Source organism: Cyprinodon tularosa, unplaced genomic scaffold (genome assembly GCF_016077235.1).
Source record: "Cyprinodon tularosa strain WSP-4 unplaced genomic scaffold, ASM1607723v1 ctg212, whole genome shotgun sequence".
In the NCBI taxonomy this organism is placed as follows: domain Eukaryota; kingdom Metazoa; phylum Chordata; class Actinopteri; order Cyprinodontiformes; family Cyprinodontidae; genus Cyprinodon; species Cyprinodon tularosa.
The window spans coordinates 22623-50461 of record NW_024038786.1 but is presented as its reverse complement, the minus strand read 5'-3'; the positions used below and the strand labels follow the sequence as shown (position 1 = coordinate 50461).

At 37.2% G+C, this 27839-nt stretch overlaps 1 pseudogene; it reads right to left on the bottom strand.

Annotated features, from left to right (window-relative positions):
* Positions 1-1032: 1032 nt before the first annotated feature.
* On the bottom strand, positions 1033-27731 carry LOC119783878 (annotated as a pseudogene).
* Positions 27732-27839: the final 108 nt, after the last annotated feature.

The window sequence follows — 27839 nt, the reverse complement described above, 5'->3', positions numbered from 1 at the left end:
ACAGATGCATTTCAGGAATAAATATTTCAAAAATTCAGAACAAATGTGGAACTCCAGATATAGAACGTGACACAAGTGTTAAAATCAATTAACACTGATTATTATGGTTTGAGTAAGAAAAAGCAAAATTTTGTTTGTATGAAATGTTTTATATTTAAGGATTGTTAAGTACAAATGTAATGTTTTGGCTTACATAATGACTGAAAACACTGATGATGATGGTTTTCCAACAGCCATTCAGACAAAAGTTTAAATAAGTTTTTATGAAAGCATTTGGAAGGAAAAAAAGGCAATCAAAAGAGGAGAAGCAAGGACCACTTAGGGGAACACACATTTAACTATATAGTGTCACGCCATTTTAGATAAGTTTCCGAATGTCTAGTGGATGGAAAAGTATTGGACTCGAAATTTTCCACAATGCACTTTGAAAAGTAATGATCAGTGATGTTCTCTAGATGAGCAGATATATCCCATGATGCTTTGCGAGAGGTCTACTTGCAAAGCGTAGTGGGATTTGTTGTAGCGGCGGTAAATAATAGAGATGGCACAGACACCGTGCAGGGAGGCGGAGTTATGTGACCAAAAGTAGTTGTTATATATCTGGACGTCAATTAACTGAGTTCACTATAAAGTCAACTATATAGACTCTGCTCTATATAGTCATTGAGTGATGGACGTGTGGACGTTCGGACACAGCCTGTTTCAAGTGCCACAACACGGCTATGTCTAGGACGGTTAGTCACTTTCCTCTGTTAAGCTACTATTAATCTTGAGACATTTTTAGCAAGAAAAGGGACTGCTGCTGGTCATTCAACAGTCCTTTTTTCAATAAAACCTCAGCAGCTCCACAGGCTGATTAACTCAAAGCTAAAAAAAAAAACTCCAAACAGGTAATGGGTGTGATTCTCACACTTTCATTTCCATCACTGGTGCTTTGTAAGCTGCTTTTCTGAGAACTTTTATTAGAATCAATGATACAACCTTTTCAGCCATATTTATTGATATGCTTCTGTACCAAACCAAGCACGTCTGTGAAAGTTAATCATCATAGTTTTTAATTGAACATACAGTATCTCTCAACAAAACACAGAATCAAATTGTTCCATACTTTGTTTCATTGAAACATTAACAAATCTACAGCACAAGTCTTTGAGTTGCAGTTGAATAAATATCATTTTTTAAAGTGAGATTCAACAGTCGAAGCATTTATAATCTGTTTTCTAATGACAGCAATTCTAAACAAACTGTTTACTGACTGGACTTCCACCGGGTTATTGCCATCTTCAGGGACCTGTTTGGGGTGAGCAGGGTGGTCTTCAGCGGCAGGTTAGTCATTGGGCTTGTTTTGTTCTTGCCTCGGATCCAGCTCTCGATGGATTCCCTCTCGTAGGAGTACCCATCTATAGAGCAGTTGGAAATAAGACACCAATTTTACTTTTTAACACTGAAGCGATGGGGGGCAAAGATTTTTTTTTTTTCCTTTTTATGAACAAACCTGCAGCTATTACTGGATCCTTCATCAGCTCCCTGGAGATTGGGCACAGAAACTCATCTGGAGCTTCTGAACCACTCTGCTCCAACTTGAGGGCCTCAATTTTCCTTAGTAGACGTCCACGAAGACCTATGGACTCTGGGGAAAAATAAATAACACCAGTAGCCACATAATGTTAGTCAGTAGGACACTGTTCACATGAAAATATTTAGCTATGTCTTTTCTAGGGGTCAACTTGGTTTATTTACTTTCTCTTGAGCTAAAGTGAGTAAATGCACAGAAAAGCGGCTGAAGCAAAGAAAAGAAGCGGAGAAAAATCTGTGCTGAGTCACAAAGAACCAGACACTTTGCTCCACAGCTAAGGCTCCTGTTATTGTGCTAGAGAATAAAGGTCCAGCACGTCCAAAAGAGCAAAAATCTCTGTGCACGTCTCTGCCTGCTGATGCCCGCTCCTCTGAATTTATCTGCAGCAAATTTCCTAAACAGCTAAAACGGCAGGGCGACCTTTATGGCTGAATATGATTTGTTGTGTGTCTGTGTGTAATGGCTGAGCCGCAGAGAAGCATGTCTCATTCAGGCAGCATGAACAGCTGCCGTGACATTTTCTAGCATGACTTTTCAAATCTTGACAACTTTATTACAATAGAAGGCACTAAATGATTCAACATATTTGAACCCATTTTCTGCTCTGTGACACTAATGCAACCATGAAAGTGTTGCAATTTCGTTTAAAAGGATTGGCAATAAGGGATAGTGAAGTTTTAGGTAGCAGAACGGAAATTTATTTATCAAATTATATATCTTAGAGAATAGCTGGAGACTATTCAAAGCAAGCAGTATTTCTTTTTTGCTTTAGCCCCAGAAAAAAGTCACTAAAACTCTAGATTGGAACATATTTAAACTTCCTTTCAATAACCCATACGTTGAATAAAGACATTGTAAGTGATAGGTCACAGTAAAACATAGAAAAAGGGACATTGTAACCAGCTGCTATCATCACAAGAAGAAGGCAAGAAAGCAGTGGATTCTTATTGCAACCACTTAAGCAGTGTTTCATGCCTTGCTGTAAACTGTGTACATCCCTAGACATTCATTTAACGTTTATTAATACAGGCTTTCTCACTGAGATCCAATATGTCATATACAAAAGAGACCTGTTTTAATAATAACAAAAACACATAAAGCTAAAGATATTAAAGCAACTCAAATTAAAAACAACCGACTCAAATTAAATGAGAGTTTGCTGAGATTTATTTAAAGAAATGTCAGTTATTACATAGAAATAACTGGAGTGCTCTGTTCAGACAGAAGTAAAAATTGGAATAATTGTCCATAATGAAAAGCATGACATTAAAAATGTAAAGGATGGGGGAATCAGGAGTGGTGCTTTGCTGCAGGAGGACATTGGAACACTTTTCAAAAGAGATGGGATGAGGAAAAATATTACAGCAAAAGCTCAAAACCTTCACCAGGACATTATAGCTAAAGCACATATTTCATAATGGACATGGAGTGACAAAGCCCCTGATCCTAGTCCTACTTTGTGGGAAAAGCTGTGGGAGGGCCAACCCACAAACGCGACTCGCGCAAATACCTCAAAATATTTGACCCAAGTGATGGTTAAAAAAAAACAACACAAAACATTCAAACAAAATAGCAGTTATATCAAAAATGCATGTAACCATATTTTAAAGGTTTTTCAAGGGATTTTTCTTCAGCGTCTTAAAAAAAGTGTATCTTTCATTATTTAACCAAAGACATTTCTGTAACCTTAAATGACTTGAACTAGGAAGAGTTTAGTCTCATATATTATCAGGCAGTAGGAAAAAGATTTTCACTTGTTTATGGAAATGAATACATTCTAAATTCTGAATAATTTCCTAAAGCCTAAACTACAACTGCAAGTTCTGCTAGAAAAAAACAACTATCTAACGATTACTTCATTGCCAGAAACTCGCAGTGATAAGGCAAACACTTTAATTACTGCCTCTGTTTACATGCAATTTTCACAAGTGTTACATTTATTAAAGAATTAAACAAGGCTGCTCAGTGGAGCAGTGGATAGCGCCACTTGCCTTGCAGCTAGAAGATTCCGGGTTTGATTCCCGGCCTGGTGTCTATCTGCATAGAGTTTGCATGTTCTGCCTGAGCATGTGTGGGTTCTCTCTGGGTACTCTGACTTCCTTCCACAGTCCCAAAACATGACTGTTAGGTTAATTGGCTTCTCTAAATTCTCCTTAGGTGTGCGTGAATGGTTGTTTGTCCAGTTTGTCTCTGTGTTGCACTGCGATGGACTAGATAGGCACCAGCACCCCTTGTGACCCCAGCAGGGATAAGTGTGACAGAAAATGGATGGATGGATAAGACTTCAACATATAGATGTTTAGCTTGCTGGGATGACCGTTGAGCTAATCGCTCTGTTCCATCTCTGTACTCTTCTGAACCTTGTAAAAGGCTTTGGATATTAGTTTCAGATTAATTTCTGATTCTAAAACTCTTTTTTAAATCATTGTTTCTTTGTAGCTATCACCTTTAACATTGTAAAACATGGAGAAAATAAAAACATGGTATCCTCTGGATTCAGATGTATATTTACATGTATATAACTGACAGGACACTCAATGAGCTATACTGTTTAGTGGCTTTTTGTACATGATGCTGATGCAGATGCTGAAATGTTTTCAGATTCACAATCTAAATTAAAAACTTGATTGTGCCAATGGCAGCTATAAGAGATGTAACCTGTAGATAACTCTCCCGACCAAACTTTTTTTTTCTTGTCAGGGCTCAGGACTTGCTCACGCAGTATAGCAGTCTATTTCTTCAATCATCACTGCAAAAAAAAAGTCTTAAGCTGAATCTCCCACAAAGGGGAAGAAAAGGTTGTCTGTTGATGCCGTTTATGTTAATCCAATGCAAAAGTATTCCCGCCTTTATAATATGTCTGTTTTTTGAAAACAAAATCTTAGTATTTTTATGTTTTAGATTTTATGGGATAAAAAAATAAATGTAAATTAGAGTTGAATTAAAGTAAAAGGAGACTTAAGGAGATTTTAACAAACAAACAAAAATATTGACTGTGGAAGGAAAATGTATCTAAACCCCCCCAATCAAAGTACCCCAAAAAAGAAAAATAAAACATTGCAGCACAGTCAATTCAGAGGGCATCCATTTCTTTAAGAAATGGAAGTCTTCCAGTGTATTATTATTCCTGCATTTTAGACTTAGATTTCGACAACGTTTATTACAAAATTTCGTTTTGTGCAGGTTTCATGACATTTCTATTCTTTAAAGTGCAGTAGTGATAATGTAAACAGTGTGGGAGAAAAAACATGGTGCAAAAAAACCCAAATTGATATAGAAGTTCAGAGCATTAAATATATATGGTGCAGTTTTGCAGTGTTTTGGTTTGGTGTTTGGCAGAGTCAGTGAGATGATTTTAGAGTTTCCTCAACAGTTCAGCTGTCTGATGGCTGTGGGGAAGAAGCAGCTTCGGAATCTGCTGGACCTGCATCGAATGATGCGAAGCCTCTTCCCAGAGGGCAGCAGAGAGAACAGTCCATGGTGGGGGTTTTAGGGGTCATTGATAAAAAAAAAAACAGTGATTTAACAGAAAACAGCATAGAGGGAAGTTGAAGCGTGGAGCAGATGGCTAGAGACCAGGAATCAAACCCAGGACCACCGCATTGGGGACTATTGCTTCCACACATCTTCCCCCTCATCTACACAAAGCATCCTGCAAGCCACCATTTTCTGACTTCTTAAGATTCTTAAGTAGGAAAATTAGTGTCGGCAGATGCCTAAGAACAGCACAGTAAATCCCCACTACAAGCTGTAAATATTCTTCAAGGTCTTAATTAAACTAACTTAATTTAACTTTTATAAAACAAGAATATGCAGAAAAATGTTAGCAATACCAATGTGTTTTGGTAAAAGTTTAAACTTTAGCTCTGACAGAAACCGAAAAATATTGTTCAAAAGAGACTATTGATTCTCATCTAATGTTCCTGACTATATATTTCTATGCAATACTTTCACCTGAATGCAATTATATACCAAGGTGACACTCAGGTATTCTCTCACCGTTAAAGGAGAAGTCACTCAGCCTCCAATCTGAACACATAATTCCAATTAATTATATATTTCCCTGCTTGCACTGAATGGTGTCTTTAGAGTCATGGTGCAGGAAATTAATACGAATAATAAATAAAAAGAACGCACACTACAGAAAAAGACCATGTATCTGTGTTGCTAAGAGCCAGTTAACTCATCAAGAGCTCATCCAGCTTATGCTCATCACAACATTGCAATTCAAATGCGTAAAAAACAAACAGAAGAAACCAGCACAGGGAGTCTGGTTTATGCTGGGAAAATGACAGCATTAAATCAGGTGAACTCTTCCATCCCCTCAAGTCCTGGCTTTCAGCTAATAAACTTTGTTAGAAAAGCAGCACTTCACCAAAGTAATACTTCGTTTAGGATTTCTATACACTCCAGGATCTTTCATCATAAGTACTATACAGTCCACTTTACATTTAGATTGATCATTTGATGGAATAGGGAGGGGTGGTATGAATATTTCATCAAGTTTACTGAAATCGTACTTGCTGTGTGTGTGGTGTGCATCTGTGTGTGTTAGAGTAAGAGATGGTGAGTGAGTGTATTCCTATGCAAATCCATCCCCTATTTGCATGCATCAAAAATTATGTTTTATACTGTGGGGATGTAGGTTGCACAGCATGACAGAAAATGTGGCAATCTGTCCATTTCTTCTGCAGTAATGATGAGAGCTGTCCTCCATACTAAACACATGGAGATGATATGGGACATGCTTTGCATAACGGAGCAGCATGTGAGTCTGGCTTGGCAGTTTGGTGCTATAAAATTAAAGGATTGGACATAAGATTGTAATTATTATCAGAGTTTTGTATGTAAGCTGAAGACAGAAGGATGCATTTTGAAACTTATGTGTGATCTAAGAATTTAAACAATATTTCAAGTGTAATGGGGTATGCTCTCCTTGTCTATTGATTTTAACACAACATTCCAATAACATTAAACTGATGAAATAGCTTTCGCTAAATAATTTATCAGACAGATAGCCTTCAGAGATTTAGATGCATAAAGCAGAAATGCAAGCTTTATTTCACCACATTTTATAGATTACCGTAGAAAAGAACATCAAAAGTAGTAGATATGTTGTCATATTTGCGGTGCTGAATTAATTTACAAATCTGACAACCAGAAGCAAGGCAAGGGTTGTAGAAACTGATGAAATCTCCTAAAATTATAATAACATTACAAGTCAATGGACCAACTGGAAAAAATATCTTCTACCCCTCACCTTTTGACCTTAGTTCAACAGCAGGGGATGGTGGGAATTAATTGTTTTGACCTGGAGAGCGTTAATAGTAGGACATTGGCTCACATCCAGTCCAATGCTCTAGAAGACATGCAGAACAGTAACAAACTACTGGAGCAACACTAAATTTTAATGCAATACTAAGTTTCTGAGTTGTTCCAAATCCAAATGTTTTGCAAAAGCCTCAACAAAAAGATGACAGGACATAATCTCATGTCATACTATGCAGACTCTTTGTATACACTGATGAATATCTTCTCACCACAGTGTGTTTAATGCTTAAAAGGATGCCAGTAGCAGCCTAGTTCAACTGATTTCCTGGTTTATTTCGCTGCATTCACAGCATGGATAGAGTGTTGACCTTTTACCCCCAGAAAGGTAACAACAACAAATGGATAAACATTTTGTCGTAAAAGTAACTGATTTGTTTTCCCTCATGCGTTAGGGCAAGCATCCACAAAATGCAACACAGGGCATATCATAAGATACAGTGCTACATTTTTTTTCCTCCTGTTTAAAGCCCATAAAATCAATATTTGAAATGTTACCATAGCCTTGGCAAAGTAGGAAACCGTGTGATAGCAGGTTCACAGGCAAGGGAAACAAAGCCTTGGTAACTTAAGCATATAAGTTTGTAAAGATCACAGAAATTAACCTAAGGATTTTTCTTTTTACTTGACATAAGATACATTTGCCTCAAATCAGTGAATTAGTTTGTTGATTAAAGTTATCCGAAACATTTTAAATGTTGATCTGCTTCAGCCAAACCTCATGAAGCATCATTAATCTTGAAAACCATCATATTTTTTGGGGAAAATCTCACTACTGATGAAACAATTTATATTCAAGAGTGTGGTGGATGATCCTCCCACCACTACATAGTGTTAGTATTTTTTTCTTGCTCTATATTATATTACAATTTATGTTTAAGTTGGTTATTTCTTTTAGACAGGTATTTTCTAACGGGTGCACACTTTAGTTAAAGTCTGTCTGAATGGTTTATTTACACTTGTTCTTTTGTTTGAGGTGCTGCTGATGCAAACCAGCTGGAGGAGGAAACCTGGAGCGTACCATTTTTGAAAGACTGACGGGGGAGACTTGTTTCAAGTTATTTTCAATTAGTTTGTCAATTAAATACTCACTTGTTGTTTCTGCTAAGTAAAAGTTTCATAAAAGTTTCATAGAATGGTTAATTTTGTATTTATTGGTTCTTTTGATATGTTGTGCCTCCCTCATGTCGTAGACTTGGGTTACTCCATCCCTTTTTAAGCAGCCTTTAGTCCTTTGTTTGCAGGTCAGTTTTCTGTTTGAGTTGGATCCTCAGTGGACCTCAGTTAAGTTGGGCCCAGATCCATGTTATTTTGTATTTAAGTTATTTTGTATTGCTTTTGAGCCTTTGTTAACCATTTTTGACACAATTAAATGAAAGCACTTTTTCAATTTTTGAACACCTTTTGTCCTTATTTAGATTTGGTCCCTCACAAAGAGCAAAGAGGATACTAGTGGCATGATGGCCCATGATGGACATTATTCATGACAGGAAGGTTGAGGGTATTGGTGCGATTTCTAAAAGTAGACAAACATACTCCGTCCTCACCTATTCCCAGCTCGGCCACAGTCTCCTTGCTCATGTGATTCATCTCAGATCCGTCTATGTTGTTGGCTTTGAAGATCTCAACGAGCTCATTCAGACCTTCTTCACACAGCCAGTTCTGAACATCCTTCTCAGTCCAATCGGGTAACAGCAACCTGGAGTGACCTAGCAGTTTCCTTCCTGCAAAAAAAAAAAAAAAATCACAACAGGATGGGAGGAAGTGTGGAGCTATTACAGCCCAATCTCCTGCAAACAAACAGTTTCCTCTCAAGCTCCACAGAAAGGACACACTCCCTCTGAGCAGATATGGGAGTGATAATTACTTTCATGTGCAGCCATCCGAAAAAGATCTACAAACACAGTTGTATTATCTCAAAGGAAATTGCTTTAAATCAAGTTTTATGCTTTGTATTCAAAATTTGCACCAAGAAAATACTATATTGCATATCCTTTTAAACAAGAGTAAAGGTAAGCAAACCTAAATGCACCCCTGAAAACACACTGAAACAAAAAGAGTTAACAACAATAAACATTTGGTTACATTACTTTAGTCTGTCCCAGCATCAAGCTTAATTTTCATAAGAGTATCTAAAAAAAAAACTACAACACTTAGCCAGAACCAACAGGTCATAGTTAAAACCTACTTGCCTTTAGTAAATTTGAATTTGATCTTACAGCTTAGAGAAATAAAATAATCAGCTGCGTTTAGATTAATTTAGATTTAAAAACAGCAATATTTTGACTTTTTTGTAAAGAAAAATGTCATGTAAATCCCTATATTGACCCACAATGGGGAAATTCATTCTCTGCGTTGACCCATCCCCTTGGGGAGCAGTGGGCTGCTATTGTGTGATGCCTGGGGAGCAGTCAGGGGTTAAGGGTCTTGCTCAGGGACCCAGAGTGCAGTCTGTGGGGATTGAACCGGGTACTTTACTGTAACCACTAGGCAAACACTCCCTCGAACACTACCTTTGTATGAGGAATCCTAAATTAGGACATAAATGGTTGTATTTCAGAAATGTAAAAGTAAAGCAGTTCATGCAAAAGCAAATAATTCCCAGAAGGACCACATCCTTAACTTTGAACAAACTAAAGAAAACTGGTCCCCTTAATTCTTCTTTCATCTGTTACAGTAATGCCAAATGTAAAACCTAAACTGCATGGGGACATTTATTTTTAGGTTTCAGCAATCATAAGGAAGGACCCTACTTCGCTAGAATACTGGCTGATACAGGGTATCATCTGGAGTCTCTCAGTCTAGGAAGCTGACTCACTGGAACGATTTGCAGAGAGCCAGGAAATTTCAGTCCTTTACCGCAGTTAGAGGAGTCACAGAGTGCAGTGTTTAAAGCCGGGAGTCTTTTTGTTTCACTTTTGAAATAACAAAAAATAAAAGCAGTACTTTAAACCTACATGTGAGAAAAGTAGCAAAGCATTTGTTTTTATGATATAATGTAAATATACTCAACCAAGTAAATCTTAAAGCTACATGAGAGAAAATGATTGACCAAAAGAAATCTGGAAAAAAAAAACAAAGATACTGTACTTTACTTTAGATTACCACTGCTTGAAAAGATAAATGACCTCCTGGATGAGAATAAATTATTCTAAAATTAAAAAAAGAATACGACCACCTGGAACCACATTTAGGTTAAAGAAATACCCTTTTCTAATTCTCAGTAATTTTGGTTCAGCCTTATTGAAAATATTTAGAGGTGGGTATAGTACCAAAAAGTGTAGTTAAGTAAAAGTAGCAGTACTTCATCACATCTTAGTAAAGCAACCGTAAAAAGTAGCCTTTGAGGGAATTACTCAAGAGAGAAACAAGTAGTTTGCAGAAAGACTATTCAAGTATTGAGTAATTGACTACCCATTAACAGAACAACTTATTTAATGTTATGAGTTATAAAACTTCATAGTTCCAGTATGTAGAATAGACTAAATAACAGTACGGTATACTGTTTACTGTATTATCCCCCAACCTCCGAATTATATGGCAGACGCAGCAGATGAAATTAACATTTAACCAACAAGCTTTGAATACTTTAAGAAAATCTCTTAATGGTGCATATTTGTTTAAAACAAGCTTGTTTTCATAAAGTAAACTTACTTAGCACTGATGGAGAGCTCAGAATTCTTACTCAAGTAAAAGTAGTAATACTTCAAATATTTTTACTCAAGAGTATACAATACAATGTTGTAAAAAACTACTCCTAAAGCTATATTTTTTCAAATATTACTCAAGTAAGTGTAACTGAGTAAATGTAACTAGTTACTACCCACCTGTGCAAATGTCTATGATCAAGTGTGCCTTTTACCAATTGCTTTAGGAATAGATAAGGTTAATGTTTTGTTTTAAAATGTTGCAGAGTATCGAGTCCTTTAAATAGCACCGTTAGATATTTAAATATGAGCTTCAAAGTAAACTCGTCTCAAAGAAGGAGATATATTTACAGTTTTATATAGTGTTGTGCCAATGCCATTTTTTGGAGCTGATACCAATACCCGATACCTGGCTGTGCAGTATCGGACGATACCGATACCATACTTATACCATCTGTTTGAAATTGATGTGTGTGTGTATATATAAAGAACTGCATACTACTTCGATATAAAATAATTGCCATCATGGCTTTGTCAAGCTGCTGTCTACCTTTGTGTAGCAGGAAAAAGACTAATACAAAGTGAATCCAGTAGAACATTTTATTGCCTACCTGGAATGGGTGACAATTGCTGAATAAACTTTTGGCTCTCAAATTGTATCGGTGCCCTATTTGTTGGTACTCGCCGATACATATACCACCATTTTAATGCTGAAACGGGGCGGTGCCAGATACTGGTATCATTATTGGTTCAACATTATAGTTTTATATAATAAAACTTACGTATGTGACTCGCATTATTCTTTGTAACCTGAAAAATGTCTCTGGTGGTTACAAAGATTATTAAATGAAAGTAAGTGATTTATGTGATTTTTTTTATCAGTAATTCATCAAATAATCAAACGTTTCACACTGTAAACAGATTTCTAAGTACTGATTTGACCTCTAAACACAACAGCACATAGAGCCTTAAAAACTTATGATTTTCTCTCTTCTTTTTTCATTTTATATTTACTTATTTCTGGCAAAAATCTCTGAAATTCAATTTATGTTATGCTAAAGCTTTAAATCACCTCTCATCTTATTTGGCTTGTCTTTTATTTATTTTTTTATGTCAAAAGTTTTTTTTTTCCTTTGCAAAAAAGCTTTAAAACAAAATGGCAGTCTGCTTTGTTGTTGCCAACATTTACATCAACTTCTGTTTTAGTTTTACGTTAGCTATCTTTATCAGATCATATTATGTTATTAGTCATATAAAATGTTTTAAGTTGTAACCAAAGACCTAAAGCTGGGAGCAACTAGACCTCTGGTGTTTCTTAATGATATTTCATCTCTCTTTTCAAAGGCTACTTCAGTTCTGAGGCCTTTTGCATGAGAGGCAATGTCCTCCAGGAAACAAGAGAACAAGCCTAGCCGCCTTCTGATTAAACATGTAGGATTTTAGTGTCCTGGAGGACTGAGAATCTAAACCAGTTGAATGAAGTAAAGGTTTCATCTCTTTTACTGAATCCAGTAAATGAATGGCTCGATTCAATGAAAACAAACCTTCAAAATAAAATCTGCTTCACATAAACAGCATCATGGAGGCCAAATAGGTCAGGGATACGATTGTGGAGATTTAAAAAGTGCCTACATCTTTCAATATCTCACAGCCAATGCACCAATTAATGGCCGTTTAGCTAAACTTACAGCAAGAACATTACTCAGTGAGACGTTGCTGAGAAATTGCTCTCATTGAGCCTCAGAGAGGCACAATTTGAGAGAAACTGATGACAGCCACTTGTGATACACCACAAATCTGGACTCTGTGGAAGAATAATAAGAGGAAAGCTCTCTCTGAAAGATGGCCATGGAAAGTAACCTTTTTCAGATTGTGAACCATGTAGAGGACACAGTGCTTTGATGAGGATAATATATTGTCGGTTCTTGATCAACAAACCTGCGTGTGAACCCAAAAACATCACCCTGAGTACACTATTCCTATGGTGAAACATGGCGGTGGCATCAGCATGTTGTGGGGATATCATTCTTCAGCAGGTAGAGGGAAGCTGAGAAAGCAGAGTTCTAATGGTAGGGTGACCAAACGTCCGTATTTCCCGGGACATATCCGTATTTCACGTCCTGTCCCGGGCGTCCCGGGTTTTTTTTAGAAAGTGAGGAAATGTCCTGATTTCACTGCGCACGACGCTCCGTGTGACGTAATCCCTGAGCCGCGTCAGTGCGGGCAGCCCTGCTCTTAATCAGAGGCTCTGTTCAAAAACCTGGGCTGCATCCTCCAAGGACGCGGTCTACCTAGACTGGATCCTTCGAAGTCCTTGAAAATAAGGAGGCCGGAAGAGTTCTGTCTGTAAATTCGAACAGGTCCACCCTTCAGCGGGTTTTACCGCCGTATGCTCTGTTGCTTAGCAACCGTGAAAGTTGACACACAAAGCAGGAAAAGAATGAATACCGAGGTTTTCAAAACTGTTTGTTTATTTATTTATTTTTTAAAAAGTTGAAGTGAACAAAGACTACACTCACAAGAATCCAGAGTGGAATAAATGTTCCAACCACCGGGAGCAGGAACAAATAAAATCAAATGTAATGATAGAAACCTTAGTCAGTTAAATAACCTGCTGCTGTCATTCTGCACATCTCTGATGTTGCTGCTATTTTCAAATATCCATTACTGTAAAAATGTCCATAGCTGCATATTGGTTATTAATTCTCCAGTTTTATATTATTAAAACACTTTACAGAATTTTATTTTTTATATTTTAACTCTTCCCTATTATGTTATTCTTATACATTTCTCTAAGGTCCTCATTTGTGTGACCATTTTCAATAATCTTTCTGCTGCTGTAAATTTGCCCATTGTGGGAAAATAAAGGGATTTTCTATTCTATTCTATAAAAGGGTTAGAAATATATAAGTAAATCTAAACAATGTATCTACAAAATATATCTGCAAAATCTCTAATATTCAACAACAAAAAATACTTAGTTAAGCATATTGTGCAAAACAACAATAAAAAAATTAAAATCCTATCCGATTTATAGTCCCCACTCTGCAGATCTATTAGAATCTGTCCTTAAATTATAGCCAAACTCATTTACACAGTAACAGATTAAAACCTTTAAATAAACCAAACATTACCGCTACATATCTGACTCAATAACCATTAAAACAACTATTTTCATTAATTTCAGACGGAACTATTCACAGAGTTGTATTATTATATTAAACTGAACTTCAAATTTTCACAACTGTTCTGCGCCAAGTAACATTTCCTCTGATCACGTAGCAAATCCCGATGATGAGACATTTGTTCTTTCAATATCACCCCCCCGCTCCAAGGTGTCCTGGTTTTCCCAAATGAAAATATGGTCACCCTATCTAATGGACTAATGGCGGGTTCACCTTCCAAACCAGTTTAGTTAAATTCCAATTCAGTTTATCTATAGAGCACCAATTCGCAACACGTCTTCTCAAGGAACTTCATGGAGAAGATCCAGTCAGATTGCACAGTCAGAAGTTGAAGGCTATACCAAAATTTAATTTAGCATCTATGGCAAGAGTTGGAATTAAAGCATTTTTGAGCCATTCTCCATCCAGTCTGGACTATTACAGAAGAATGAAAGCCAACAGCAATAAGAAAAGCTAAAATAATTAAGCCTTTCATAAAATGTATTTTTATGAATAATAAATACACATTTAAAATCAGTCATCATCCACCTATGCTCTATGAATATGCTGGTTTACTACGGTACATGAAGCCAAAGAACACACTGAAGTTTGTGGTTGTAACATACAAAAAGTGATATTGAAGTTTAAAGACAAAAATTGTTTTTCTAAAGCACTGTCAATCTAGGGAAGTATTCAGCATTTCAATATTGTTTGCTTTAAAATATTGGGCTCTTAATTCAAATAAACAAGTCAGGTTACATGGGTGAAAGCAGGATTTGGACAAATGAATGTTTCCTCTTCAAAAGGAATACCACTCAATTATTATTCAAGCAATATTGAACAAAGAAAGATTTCTTTTTCTTCACAAGGTCACCACTTTACATTATTTTAATACTTGTGGTAGACTGTGCTGTGTGAGCAAGTTACGCAAGAGGAGCCATTACCATGAAACAACCAAATAAATCCACATGCCAACTGAATACTTGATGGTTTGAGAGAGGAAAAGAGAGTGAAGGTTATATACCTTGACAGGCCTGTGACTCAGCTGCTGCAGAAAAAACAAACATAAAAGGGAATATATTTATTGTATGAAAGGCAGAATGAAACTAGATTAAAGTGAAGACATGGAGAGGCTGTATTAAAAGACAGGTTTTAATGTAGAGGGAATTTGTTTTATCAACATCATGCTGACTATTGGCAGATGGAGGAGCTGTTTCGACGAGGCTTTAAAGGCCTCCAGATGTTTATCAATTGCATGTTTTCTCTCACTACAAGCAGGAACTTATCTTTAGTAGCATTACTCCCATTATAAAAGCAGTCCTGAGTATCAATGCTTGCCTATCCCGCTGCACCAGTAAATATCTTTCCAGGAAGGTTTATAATATTGACAAAACCACTCAATTTAAGATAAAATTATAAAAAGGTGACAAACTCAAATGCAACTGTATCTACTGGTGTCTTTGCATCCATCGCCGATTTTCCACACATGAACTGATCTGTCCAATGAGCCAGTCGCCATCAGGCCAAGGGCAGGAGACACAGCAACAGCTGTCACATATCTACAGAAAAGTGAGAGAGCAGGAAAGTGAAGGGTGTGTTGGATAAGCTGAAGGTGGCACAGGAAGCGATCATTCTCAGAAATCAGACCCCCCCTACCACAAAAAAAAGAAGAGATGGTCTCAAAACATCCCTAAATCCTTTCAAACACTTCAAAGCACTTTGGTGGTTCTTACCTGTGGTGCCACATCAATGACTGTGCAGAGAGCAGAAATATACTGTTGCATCACTGCACCCAGCATTTCTGGGAGAAACTAATCAAGCAAAAGTCGCACATTTTGATCTGAAACACCAGGGCTTCTTATTCTGGTGCTAAGCTGAGAGCTGCAGAGATTGCATCGCAGCAGGAGGGTTGGGTAATTTACCTGTCATGTTCCTTCAAGGTGTGGAGCAGGGTACCCAGGTTCTGTAAACAAAGTACAAACTGTTCAGCTGAATTGTTTTTGGGTCCTTGTTCAATGAGAATACGCATTTTTGGTTCAGAAATCCTCCTGTTATCAATGTGAACTGAGGTGGGATAATAAAAATCACACTTTTGTGAACAGTACTTACCGCATCATATACCGTTACACTTTTATCCACCGATCTGTAATAATTAAAGTAAATAAGGTCACCTCATGATCAAAAGCCCATATGCATGCATTTACATTACAGATTAATCATGTAGGATTAGAAGTTTATAAAAATGCAAAAGACAAGAGGAGAATAAGACAGATTAATCTTCAGTATGTTTGACTTTCAGCCAAGAGCAACAGAAGGAGCCAACAGAAGCTTTTATAATAAAGTAGACTTCTCCTGTGGCTGACAGAGAGAACACCAAGATCTATACACAGCAGAGGCATCTGCTACTTACTCAGAATAAAGACATAAAATCATTAACGTTTCAATTTTAAAAGGGCATACATAATTTTTTACAACTGCTTCTTTTTCAATGTATTTGGGTTTTTAGTGCATGGCAGTTTTATGTGTTTAAATGTTTGAGATCAAACAGTATGTGTGAATAAAAATTAAGCATAAGGTTGTACAAAGTAAACTACAAAGTATTCAAGAGCCGACAGAGTAACACTTTTAGGAATGGACCACTGAACTTTGGGATTAATGAATGTTAATGGTCATCTACGTATGACATAAAATACTGACAGAAAGTCTGTGGCAAAAAGTAAAAATTTATGTGATTCTTTATTTGATTTTTCCAATGTGGTTGAGAAAATTAGGAGAAATACCACCCATCAAACCGGAACCCCAAAGAGGGGATCTAAAAGCTCTGAGTGGCAAGCTCCAGTCTGCCTCTTACGATTAACTTAAAGGAATAGTACACCCAAAACATGATTAGTCTTCATTTTCTACTCACCCCCATGCTGAACAACACCCTGGAGTACTTTTTTGATATCTCAAATGCATCTGGAGATCTGGGAGGCTTCTTGCTGTCTGCTGACATTCAAATAATGGAGGTCTATGGTGCCCGAGGCAGAAAGGTCCATAAAAGTCCACAAAAAACGTGTCAATATTCCTCCATACTGCTCGTCCAATGTATTCCAAGTGTCCTGAGTGGGTAGCGTCCATAATTTACTCAAAACGAAGTCATTTAGAATGTTTTTAGAACATAAACAGTAGTGTATAGGATTTCCTAAAAGCGCGTTCATGAGTCTACGGAAACCGCGGCAGACCAAACCAGATGAAAGTGCGCATTCAGCTCGGCAAAGAACTCATGCTCTTCCTCAACACTGAAGTCCTCAGACATTTTTCTTTCGTTGTTTCTTTCTTTGCACAGGTAAACAGCACATTTCTTCTTCTACGCTTGCATTATCGGCAGAGCAGATGCTGAATGCGCACTTTCGTCTGGTTTGGTCTGCCGCAGTTTCCGTAGACTCGTAAACGCGCTTTTAGGAAATCCTATACACTACTGTTTATGCTCTAAAAACATTCTAAATGACTTCGTTTTGAGTAAATTATGGACACTACCCACTCAGGACACTTGGAATACATTGGACGAGCAGTATAGAGGAATATTGACACGTTTTTTGTGGACTTTTATGGACCTTTCTGTCTCGGGCGCCATAGACCTCCATTATTTGAATGTCAGCAGACAGCAAGAAGCCTCCCAGATCTCCAGATGCATTTGAGATATCAAAAAAGTACTCCAGAGTGTTGTTCAGCATGGGGGTGAGTAGAACATGAAGGCTAATCATGTTTTGGGTGTACTATTCCTTTAAGTCTTTGACTGCTTAGGCTGGGCATACACTGTACAATGTTCACCCTTTTTGGGCTGATTCTCCAGTCGTGGGAGAATTTCTTTGGTCGGACCGAGTTTCTGCCTTATTGTGCATCCTCCGCCGTGTATTATACAGGGTAACAAGGGGCAATTAGCTTTTCACAACCACCTCCCGATCAGGAATCATAAGGTTGGGAGATAATAAAAAATAATAATAAACATGTTGGAAATTCAGTTGGCCATCGAAAGGTGGTCGTGGATAAATCCTGCTGACGAAGCAAAGCAACGTTCTGATTTACCAGAAACTTGCGCACTGCGCATGTGCAAACAAGGGAGTTCTTCTTCTTTCAGATTGACGAGTCCAACCACTGCCATCTCTATGCGCTGACTCAGATGTGTGGGTTTTTTAGACATACAGAGTGAGCATTTAGATCTCATCAAAGCATTGGGTCACACAGTGTAAGGACATACATCTTGAGCTGTGAAATCTTAAATCAAGCAATTTCATCCTACAGTTTGAGCTGTATTTGAGTGCAATGATTGCAAATATCATACAGTGTATGCCCGGCCTTAACAGATCATTTGCTTCTGAAAACCAAGGTTATTGAAAACGTTTTTTGATGACAAACAAAACATGAGGTCAGCTTAGTGGTCTACTTCAAGCAGTCCTTCCTGCATGACAGCCTCTTGTCTCTTCCTAAAATTGTAAACAAAGTTCTATTTGTTTGTATCTTTTATAGCAAACCGAATCGCTATTTCATTTTCTATTTTGCTTTTTTTTTTTTTTTTAGGATCAAATAAGAAAATGATATTCTATGAACCTTGTGATAGATTTTTTTAGATGGTGCCTTTACAAGTTAAACATCTTTGTCAATTTGTCGACGTCCATGTCCCGGCTGTTGCTCCTGTTGTTTTAAAGTTTTTTTTTAAACAATGAAATAGTAGGTAGCGATTTACTTATATTTGATGTTATAAAATATGTTAGTTGCCATTTAAACACATTTTTTTCATAGAAATAGATTTTTGTTGGTGTGACGAGCTTCTCACCCAGAGACAACCATCTCTCCATCCGCAGAGAAAGCACAGGACAGAACTGGAGCCGTTCGACCAGTGAGATTGTAAAGAAGCTTCATGATCCAAGCTGAAGGACAACATGAATACAAAAAAAAAAAAGATGAAGAGCTCAAACAAAAAGTTGTTTTCGACTTAAAATGCTATTCATTTGCTCATGTTGACTACAATATCTTGTTCCTTTTAATATAGGAACATGTTTAACTTTCCTTTTTGCTGCGACTCTGCCACCTGCTGTTGGGTGACTGGAGGCAAAAAAAGGTATACCTTTTTGAAATAAAGTAAAAAAAAATTCAACTTTAACAATTCTTCTTTTCAAACTATTTCAACAAAATAGCTTATGTTATCTATAAGCAATGTCTTTAAATTGTTTAAATAATCAAAATTCTCTGCAAAGTTAGTCAATATTAAACATATCTTCTTTTTTCAGCTTCCCTTAACAATCAAAACACATTTTATTTGCAGGTATTTCTACTTTGGCTATATGCATAACTATGCACAGTTTCACCTCTATCCCTCTGTACTGTTGAAACAGAGATCAGCTTCTCTTTAAGCCAGAAGGAGCAGATCTCCATTCCAGTCCTCCCTTACCATAAACAGAGTAATATGACTTAGATATAAAACAAATTGAATGGGTGGATGATATCTGCATTCTTTTGTTCATGTCATGTTACAGAGGCATATATTTGAGAATACATGGTTTTATATATGCATGGATCACAACCATTTCCCAAAATTACATTGTCAAAACAATATTTATGTAGGTAGGTTTTGTGTACATTGATTGATATATTTTAAGCAGCTATTTATTTTAATTGTATGTACTGCATGTAGGGCTAAAATGCATGTATTCAGTAAAATCAAAATTGGGGAATTGAAATAAAAAATTAAGTGCATATTTTAAAGCATATACTCTCTTTGCTCTTTGGTACAAATACTGCCATTAATGTAGCTTGGAACTCCACCTCAATGATAATGAGGTCTTGAAAAGGCCCAGTTTATCTCCCTTTTTGGGTCTGATGTGTCTCATCTTATTCTTAAGACTCCATGGATTCTTATGAAACTTTTCTGGACAATTAATCTTAATGATCGTTCCTGGTTCAAAGGTCTTACATTCAATCATTTATGCACATGGCAGCATGGTTTATGCATCTATGCTAAACGCTAGTGTTCCACACATTTTATTCGACTCAATCTTCCATTAATATGCTTGGATACAGGACTCCAAAGAGTTGGCTTTTTCTAAATCCCTTACAATTTAGTTTTATTATTCTCGTTTAAGAAAAGCTCAGCTGAACGCCATAATCATTTAACTTAAGAGAAGTAAATGTAAATCACTTAATATGTGTAGTTTCCTTTTTTTGAAATAAACTACCTACTATGAGATGCACATGCATGTGAAATAAAAAGTTGATCATGAGGGCTACCGGTATGTCCAAACATCCTCCCTAATCACTATATAGGGCATTATATAGTTGTTACACCATTTTAAATAAGGTCTGAATGTCTGGTGGATGAAAAAAAGAGTAGACTCGAAATTTCCCACAATGCACCTTGAAAGTAGTGATTGTCATTACCCGATCCGTACCATCAGCTCATTTGCGCGTGCGCAAACAGAATAACTTCCGGTGGCAATATTTCCCTTTTCTTACTTTTTTATTCTTTTGTATTTTTTAGAGGCATGGGTTTTTTTTTTGTATACCTTTGTATTTTCGTCAATATTGCATTTTCTAAAAATAAAAAACCAGAAATACATAAAAAAGTTCAATCGCCTTGTGATAGTTACTTTGACTGCTCTGAGCATGCGCAAATATACGTCACACAGCGTATATATTTAAATTTGTTTAAATATTTGATTTACTCTGTACTTAACTATGCACTCCAGCAGTACTGATCCCACAATGGATTCATTTGCTACCTTTCGTGACCTGCAGTTTTTCATTGATAAGGGAACATTTCCCGAAAATTTGGATTTTTATTCCAGAAAAATGACGTCAAGCAATACAATGGATTGAATTAAAAAGCATCAATTTCTTCCAGAAAAGTCTTCAATATTTTCTTTACGATGTAGTTTAGTATTCTTTAATTATTTAAGGATATAAATAAAGTTTTTTCAGTACCATAATTACATTATTTTTTGGCGACCCGGAAGTTATTCTGTTCGCGCAGGCGCAAATGAGCTGATGGTACGGATCGTGCTACCGGTACGGATCGGGTAGCGACAGTGATCATTGATGGTCTCTAGAAAAGCAGATATATCCCAGATTGCTTTGCAAGAGCTTTCCTCGCAAAGCATCATGGGATTTATTGTAAGTAAATAACAATAAATAACAAGGCACAGGCACTGTGCGGGGAGGCGGAGTTACGTGACCAACGGGGAGCCAAAAGTAGTGATCATCTGTCTGAACAGTCAGTTAACTGATTCACTAAAAAGTCCACTATATAGTCTCCGATCTATATAGTGATTGAGGGATTTAGGATTTATGGTGGACATTCAGATACAGCCAATATGTATATCGTGCATTTGCCAAGTAATTAACCAAAGTACTTAAATATTCACATTTTGTATGAAACCATTTGAAATATATATATTTTTAAACAAATAAGTCAAATAAATCAATACTAAGAGAAAATATATTACATATAAGAAAAAATCCTAGTTTCCAACTTTATCTTTAAAATTCTTTGTTTTCTTCTTTGAATCACCGACACTTGAGTCTTGTTTCATAATCATTTTTTATAAAAGGCAAGACAGTTTCAGGCTTAGTCTCGACTGAGCAGAAGGGTTACGAATCACTGAAACAAAGACAGACGTTTGCTCAACGTCCTTCAACATTCTGCTCAGGAGACAAGAGGACAGAAAAACAAAAAAAACCCACCATGGACTTGGGTTGCCATGCGGGGCACATCATATTCTTCAGAGAACGACCGTTACCATAGCAACACTTCATAGGAACTAACGCTGTTGCATGCCCAAGCACATAACGAAAATGCACCACATAACCTTATTACATAACCTATGAAGGACCTGTGAAACCTTCTTCCTCTCCAAGAGCTTAAACAACAAAGAAAAAAAACCTAGTGACCTTCCAGAACAAACACACATGGACACAGATTGATAACAGAGAATCATCCAGTATTGCTGTATTTTAGAAGGACGTTTTAATCCATTATTAATGAGTCCATCTCTGATTTAAACCCCATAAAAATGACTGTATTCAGCAGAGAGATATATCAAGGTGTCTCCTTCTCTTTCCCGGAGAATAGATTAAAGGAGTTCTTAGCTGAGAGTGTATATAAGGTGAGAGGTCTTGATCTACCTGCTCCTTCAGACTGAGAAACTCTCCATATTTTCAGCAGGCTGTCTTGACCACAGGAGGCCAATCGAAACTCCACACAGCAGCCCTCTGCAAAGTAAGGAGAAAAAAGCCAGACTTCATGCTTGATCAAACCAGAAACAGAAGAAGACAAATATGTTGTGACAGCAAGTTGATACAGAGAACACTAACCAGCGGCATCTTTCAATAAAAACAGAGGTGTTTTGAAAAGATAAGTTTGCTTGTGGGAAAAAAGCTGGTTTAAAAAAAAAAATCAAAAAGCATCTACTTAGCTACTCCCTAGAATTTGCTCTGGGAGTAGGTAAACAGGTGGAACATGAACTGACCTGTTAAATAACATCAGGTTCATTATATGATCTTTATAAAAACAATAGGTCTTAAATGTTAACGTGCCGCTTAATAAATGTTGGGTTTTTCTAAAGTAAAAATCTTAAAATCAAAAACTTTTTCTTTTTAGTAGTATCTGTGTGGCTCTGTGGAAATAGTGTCTATTGCCTCTAACATTTGTCTATTGTACTTCCCAGAAGGTCAGCAAATTGATGAGAATGTATCCCCTATGTGTGACCGCACTGATTCTTCTGTCAGATTTAGTTCTGAACACTGGCCAGGTCTCAAACAAGTATTCAATTCTTTTTTTAGAGGAGTCATTTTTGCCTATTTTGATCTATGCTCCAACTCAGAGATGCAATAATCTATAAAAAGTTCTTATAAATTTCAGATTTCCAGAAATAACCCTGATACTATGTTTAAAAAGAATTAAGGTACAACAACACAGTTTAATCTGCTTTCATACAAATCTAGTTTCTTCTGTAAAAAAGTGACCACAGTCCATGATACTACCACCACCGTGTCTCATAATGAGAAAGGTGGAATTTTGCTTTAGTACCAGTTAGTTTTCTTTTTTTAATTATCTTAAACCGTTTTAAATTTTGGTTAAAGAAGTTCGGGTTTATTTTCATAGACCAAAGGTTTCATTTATTAGGCCGAGAAAGATTCTCGCAGGACTGGAAAATCGCCCCGAAAATCGCACAGTGTACGCCGGGCTTAAGATTGAGTAAACACAAAACTGGGCCTGAAGCTTGCATATGCTCAGTTCCAAGCAAAAGTTATGATCTAAGAAAAACAGTCTTTGTTTCCTTGCGCCAACTCCACCTGATCCAGAGGAGTACTCCCACTTTGAAGAGAGGGGACATCGAGGACACTAGGTTAGGATTTAGGGAGGCTAAAATTCTTAAGGTATAGGGAAGCCACATTTTTTCAAGTTTTTTGCAAAAAACGCAAAACATATAACAAGTTATTTTTAGCTATGGGCATTTAAAAAAAAAATCAACAGTTTTAAAGGATTTGAGCCATCAAAGAAAAAAACACTACTAACCAAAATCTCTTGAAACAAAATAAAATATCTAAAAGGGAGTTACAGTTTCCTGGAGTTAAGAATCATCATGTAAACAGAGGTTAGGTCCATCACAGCTATAACCTTTTTTGTACCATCACACCAATTATTTCAAATCCTTCTGTTCAACTGTGATGATCCTTCCAAAAAAAAAAAAATAAGTATTTTTGGATTATAAAGCTACCAAACATAAATCAAATGATTTTTAATAAGGATAAATTATCTACAATAGGTTGGGACAAAAAAACTGTACAAAATTAAGTCCAGGCATGGAAATAAATCCTTAAGTCCTTTTCTTCTTACAGTATTTCTAAAATCCCAGCAGAAGGACTAATTTTCTGCCCATTTTCTTGCCTATTTACCAGTATAATAAAACATTCCCAAATGAGACCAAAGCTAACTAAAATCTCAAATTCAAATGGTAAATAAATGTTGGAATAATGAACCTAATCAATTGCAACTCACCAACTTTGAACAAAGGTGCGAAGCTGCAACAGGTGACTCCCAAATCATGAACGTCTTTCTTAGCAAGGAGGAGGCTGATGTGATCATCCCATAGTTTCAGGTCTCCATTGGTGCAGCCGGTCACAAACACCTGACTGCAGGGAGAGAAGCTGCACGCCAAAATGCTGCCTTCACTTACTGCTGCACATCTGTGGGAGAAAAACATTCATAAAGAGTTTCTGGGGAACCTCAAAAGACTGAAAATCGGTAAGGACTATGATCAGGGCTACCCTAACAGTGCTCGCACTGTTAGGGTAGCCCTAAAATAAGGAGTTAGGAGGAGGAAGCAGGATGCTTCCTATCACTAGATCATTTAATATAGTGACCTCCTCATATTCCTATCTGGCAAAAATGAGGATATGGATTCTCACAATCCTTTGGAACTGCAGGTTTAGACACAGTCCAACTCACTGTGTTAACAAAGATACTTAATTTCCTCATACATGTATGTGAATCTGTGTGAAACACGCAAATGAAAACACCTTCATCTGTTTTTGGTTTTATGATGGAAAGTTTCAGCTGTTGTCTTCATTTATGCCACTTGCATATTTTTTGGAGGGTTAAAGGCTGTCCTGAAACCCTTTCATACAGTGGTGTGCACAGACATATTTCAGGGCAGGTGTTCAGTTTGAAAAAGGTGCACCTTATACATCACATGCAGCCACCAACATCCAAACACCGCCTCATGCTGACGTTTAATGATCTTCCGCAGTCCAAAGGTAGCAATAACAACAAATCAAATAAAGTCCAGGATTCCATATCTTTGTTTATTGGGTATATATGACAATCAGCAGATGAACTAATATTTACATTTAAATATTACAAATCGTAACTCTATTATCTTATTTGAAGTGTATAATATATAACTATCTTATTTTAAGGTTAAAAACTCTCATTCCATTGACATATCATCTCATTTCCATCTTCAGATTAGGGACAAATACAGGTATTTTCAGAAAATGTTACATATTTCCAGGTCTTTTATGCACTTTATGCAGTCCAAGATGTTTGTCAATAAACACAGAAATTCAAAATGCAACCCCACTCAAACTGAATAGAACTTTATTAAAGTTATTATTATGAATTGTGACCATTTGGCCTTATGTTTGACCTTATTTGCTTGTAAATTAAATGTTCAACAGACAAAAGGTAACAAAAGAGTTAAATAGATGTCATCAGGGGGTACCTGACAAGGACCATTATAGCAAATCAATAATAACATCTATGAGATGCTTTAAATTTACTTTTTTTTATTTATTTAATTAAAGGGATGCATTTTAAACCGTTCCTTGGCACCTGATAGATGCCATTAAAGAAGTTAAGCTGCAAACTAACTTATTTATCTGGACGGTTAGCTGGCCCTTCGCCAGAGCAAGGCTCTATTGGGGTGGTACTATGTGTCTCATGCAGAAAAATGACTAAAATCTAGAGTCTGGGTTTTATGGGCTTTTAAATTCATAAATGTATTCTAAGCCAAAAAGTAAAAAATAAAAAGATTTCATGTGGGCAATTTTTTGTCCAGAGGTGAAAAATTGCATGTGTTCTTGCACCACTTAGTGTCTATCTGTGGACGTCCCTGGTACCATTAACCGAGTTCCTATTGACCCCATGAAAGATGAAGGAATACGAGCTACAGTTGGCTGAATTTGGATAGAGCTCTATATGTTTTGGAAAAATGCTTGGTCTCGCTTTAACTGATTAGATACGTTTAAAACACCTGAAAGAAGCTTTATGGGTAACTACAGAACACAAGCAGAGCTGTATCATTCAGAAAACACCACTTTGTCTGGGAAAATAGGCTAAGTTTAGTTTATATTTAGGTTAACCTAAACTTAATAAAAGCCACTTGTCTAATGAACATAGGTTTTTACAACTGTCCTAAAATAATGTTGAAAGATGGCATGTTGTTTCATAACCCAGTTCTAGGCCTTATCTCTGTTTTAAAGTCGCTGATAGGAGCGAACCCCACCCTCCAAAAAGAAAATTCATTTAGATTCCAGTAGACATTTGTGACAGCTGTTGCTTGTTACGATGACTCCCTCTGCTGATGACGGCTTAGAGATGCTGCCAAGACAGGCGTGAAAGCTGTGAAAGCTCTACTATTTGTAATATTGGAGTGGCAAAATATAAGGATTAAGGATTCTTATGCTTTTTAGCACTTGATCTAAGTGCAGTATAGCATGGAGGTGCATCATTGGTACTCAAAATATACATTTATATATTGTTTAAATAACTGTATCTCAGCAAAAGGCTATTCAATGTCTTATCCTCATAATTATCCAAAATTGGAAAAAAAATCTCAGCATCTTCAGGTAAGAGCTATACAAAGCAGAACAGGTGGTGTTTTTATTAGGTTACAGAAAGTTTATTTTTTTATAGTCCTGTTTAGTGGGGTAGTAGGTTGTTTTTGGTAGAGGGGGTGCAGCAGGAGCTCAACCAGGATTCATGCAAGAACGGCCACTAAGTGAGGAGGTGTGGCAGGGAGTTATTGTTAAAGATTTAAAACTGGTCTTCTGAGAAGGACAGGAAAAATGCTGTAGCAATTCCATTTCCTGAGATTAGTTAACTTATTTTAAATATTATTTCAGTTTAATATGGGAAAAAAAGTCAGAATTCTGACTTTAATCTCAGAATTCTGACTTTTTTTTCTTCAGAATTCTGACTCTAATCTCAGAATTTTGGATCCTAATGTAGATGGGCACCATGGAGGTAGAGATGAGGTAGCGCTCATCTTCACTGACAAAGATGTGAGTGGTTTGGGTGGGCCAGAAACACATTGGTGGAAAATGACAGAATTAGGCGATTTTTTACGTGCGCAAGGGGTACGCTCTTCCATTATTGCTATTTCATTAATGGAAGAGCAAAAGGTGATTGAAACAAGAGAGCTAGTTTAGTCTTTAAAACAGACATGGCTATAGCTTGATGCTGACATGTTTGTTAGCTGTCAGAATTCAGTCAGAATTCTGAGATTAAACTCAGAATTCTGAGAAAAAAGTCAGAATTCTGAGATTGAAGTCAGAATTCAAATTTTTTTTCTCATTTTATACTGAAATGAAATTTAAAAATCAGTAAACTTTTTTATTTTTTTTCCAGTGGCCCTAATCCTCTCCCATGGAATGGAATTCATACCTGAACCTTATATCACAAAAATGAAACCTAAACCTAAAGACGTCTGTGGTTAAATACCTGTAGCGCCCCCTTGTGTCACAATAAATTACGGGTCAGCACTATTCGGATAGCCCTTATTGTGGCGATCACTGATGCTCTTTCACTGTGGCCTAAGTGTCATTACAAATCTGAGATATTGCACTGAGTTTACCTTCGTAGCGTCTTAGGAGAGAAGTCCCAGAGGGCCACGGTGCCATCACTGGCCCCCGCCAGCAGGAGGCAGGAGTCCGGCGACAGCGCGCAGACTCGGATCGGACTCCGGCCCGGATGCTCCAGCTGTGACAGCCGCTCACCTGTCTCTGAGCTCCACACCATGATGAAGCCGTCTGTGGAGCAGCTGAGCAGGTAGTTTCCGCAGGAGCTGAAGCAGCAGCAGTGAACCCCGTAGCCGTGACCAGTCAGAGGAGAGAAGGGAAGCTCCGAGAAGTCCGCCGTGTTATAAACCCGGAGAGTTTTATCTACTGAGCCGGTGACCAGGAGAGACTGAGAGAAGGCGCAGCAGCTCACCTCATCTGTATGATGGCGAAGTTTGTGAATTAAAGAAACCATGGTTAGGCAGAAAAGAAGAATCTACCAGGGAGAAGCTATTCTTTCTACCTGCTGAGAAACTTTGAGCTGCTGAAATGTGGCTCCTCTCCTTGTTATGAGAAGTTTCCCCGTTTCCTCCTTTCAACACACCAATAAATTGAGTTTATCTCGCCTCTTATCAGGCTGACGCTGTGTTTCCATTACATAATGTCGACAGATTGTTCATGTTAACCATAAACCAGGAGGATAGGATAAAGAGGTTGGAATCCTGCAGGGGTGGAGCTAGATGGGGGGCCATGGCCCACCTTAGCCAATCTGTGGCCACCCCTACCATTTCTCCCCCTCTAATACAG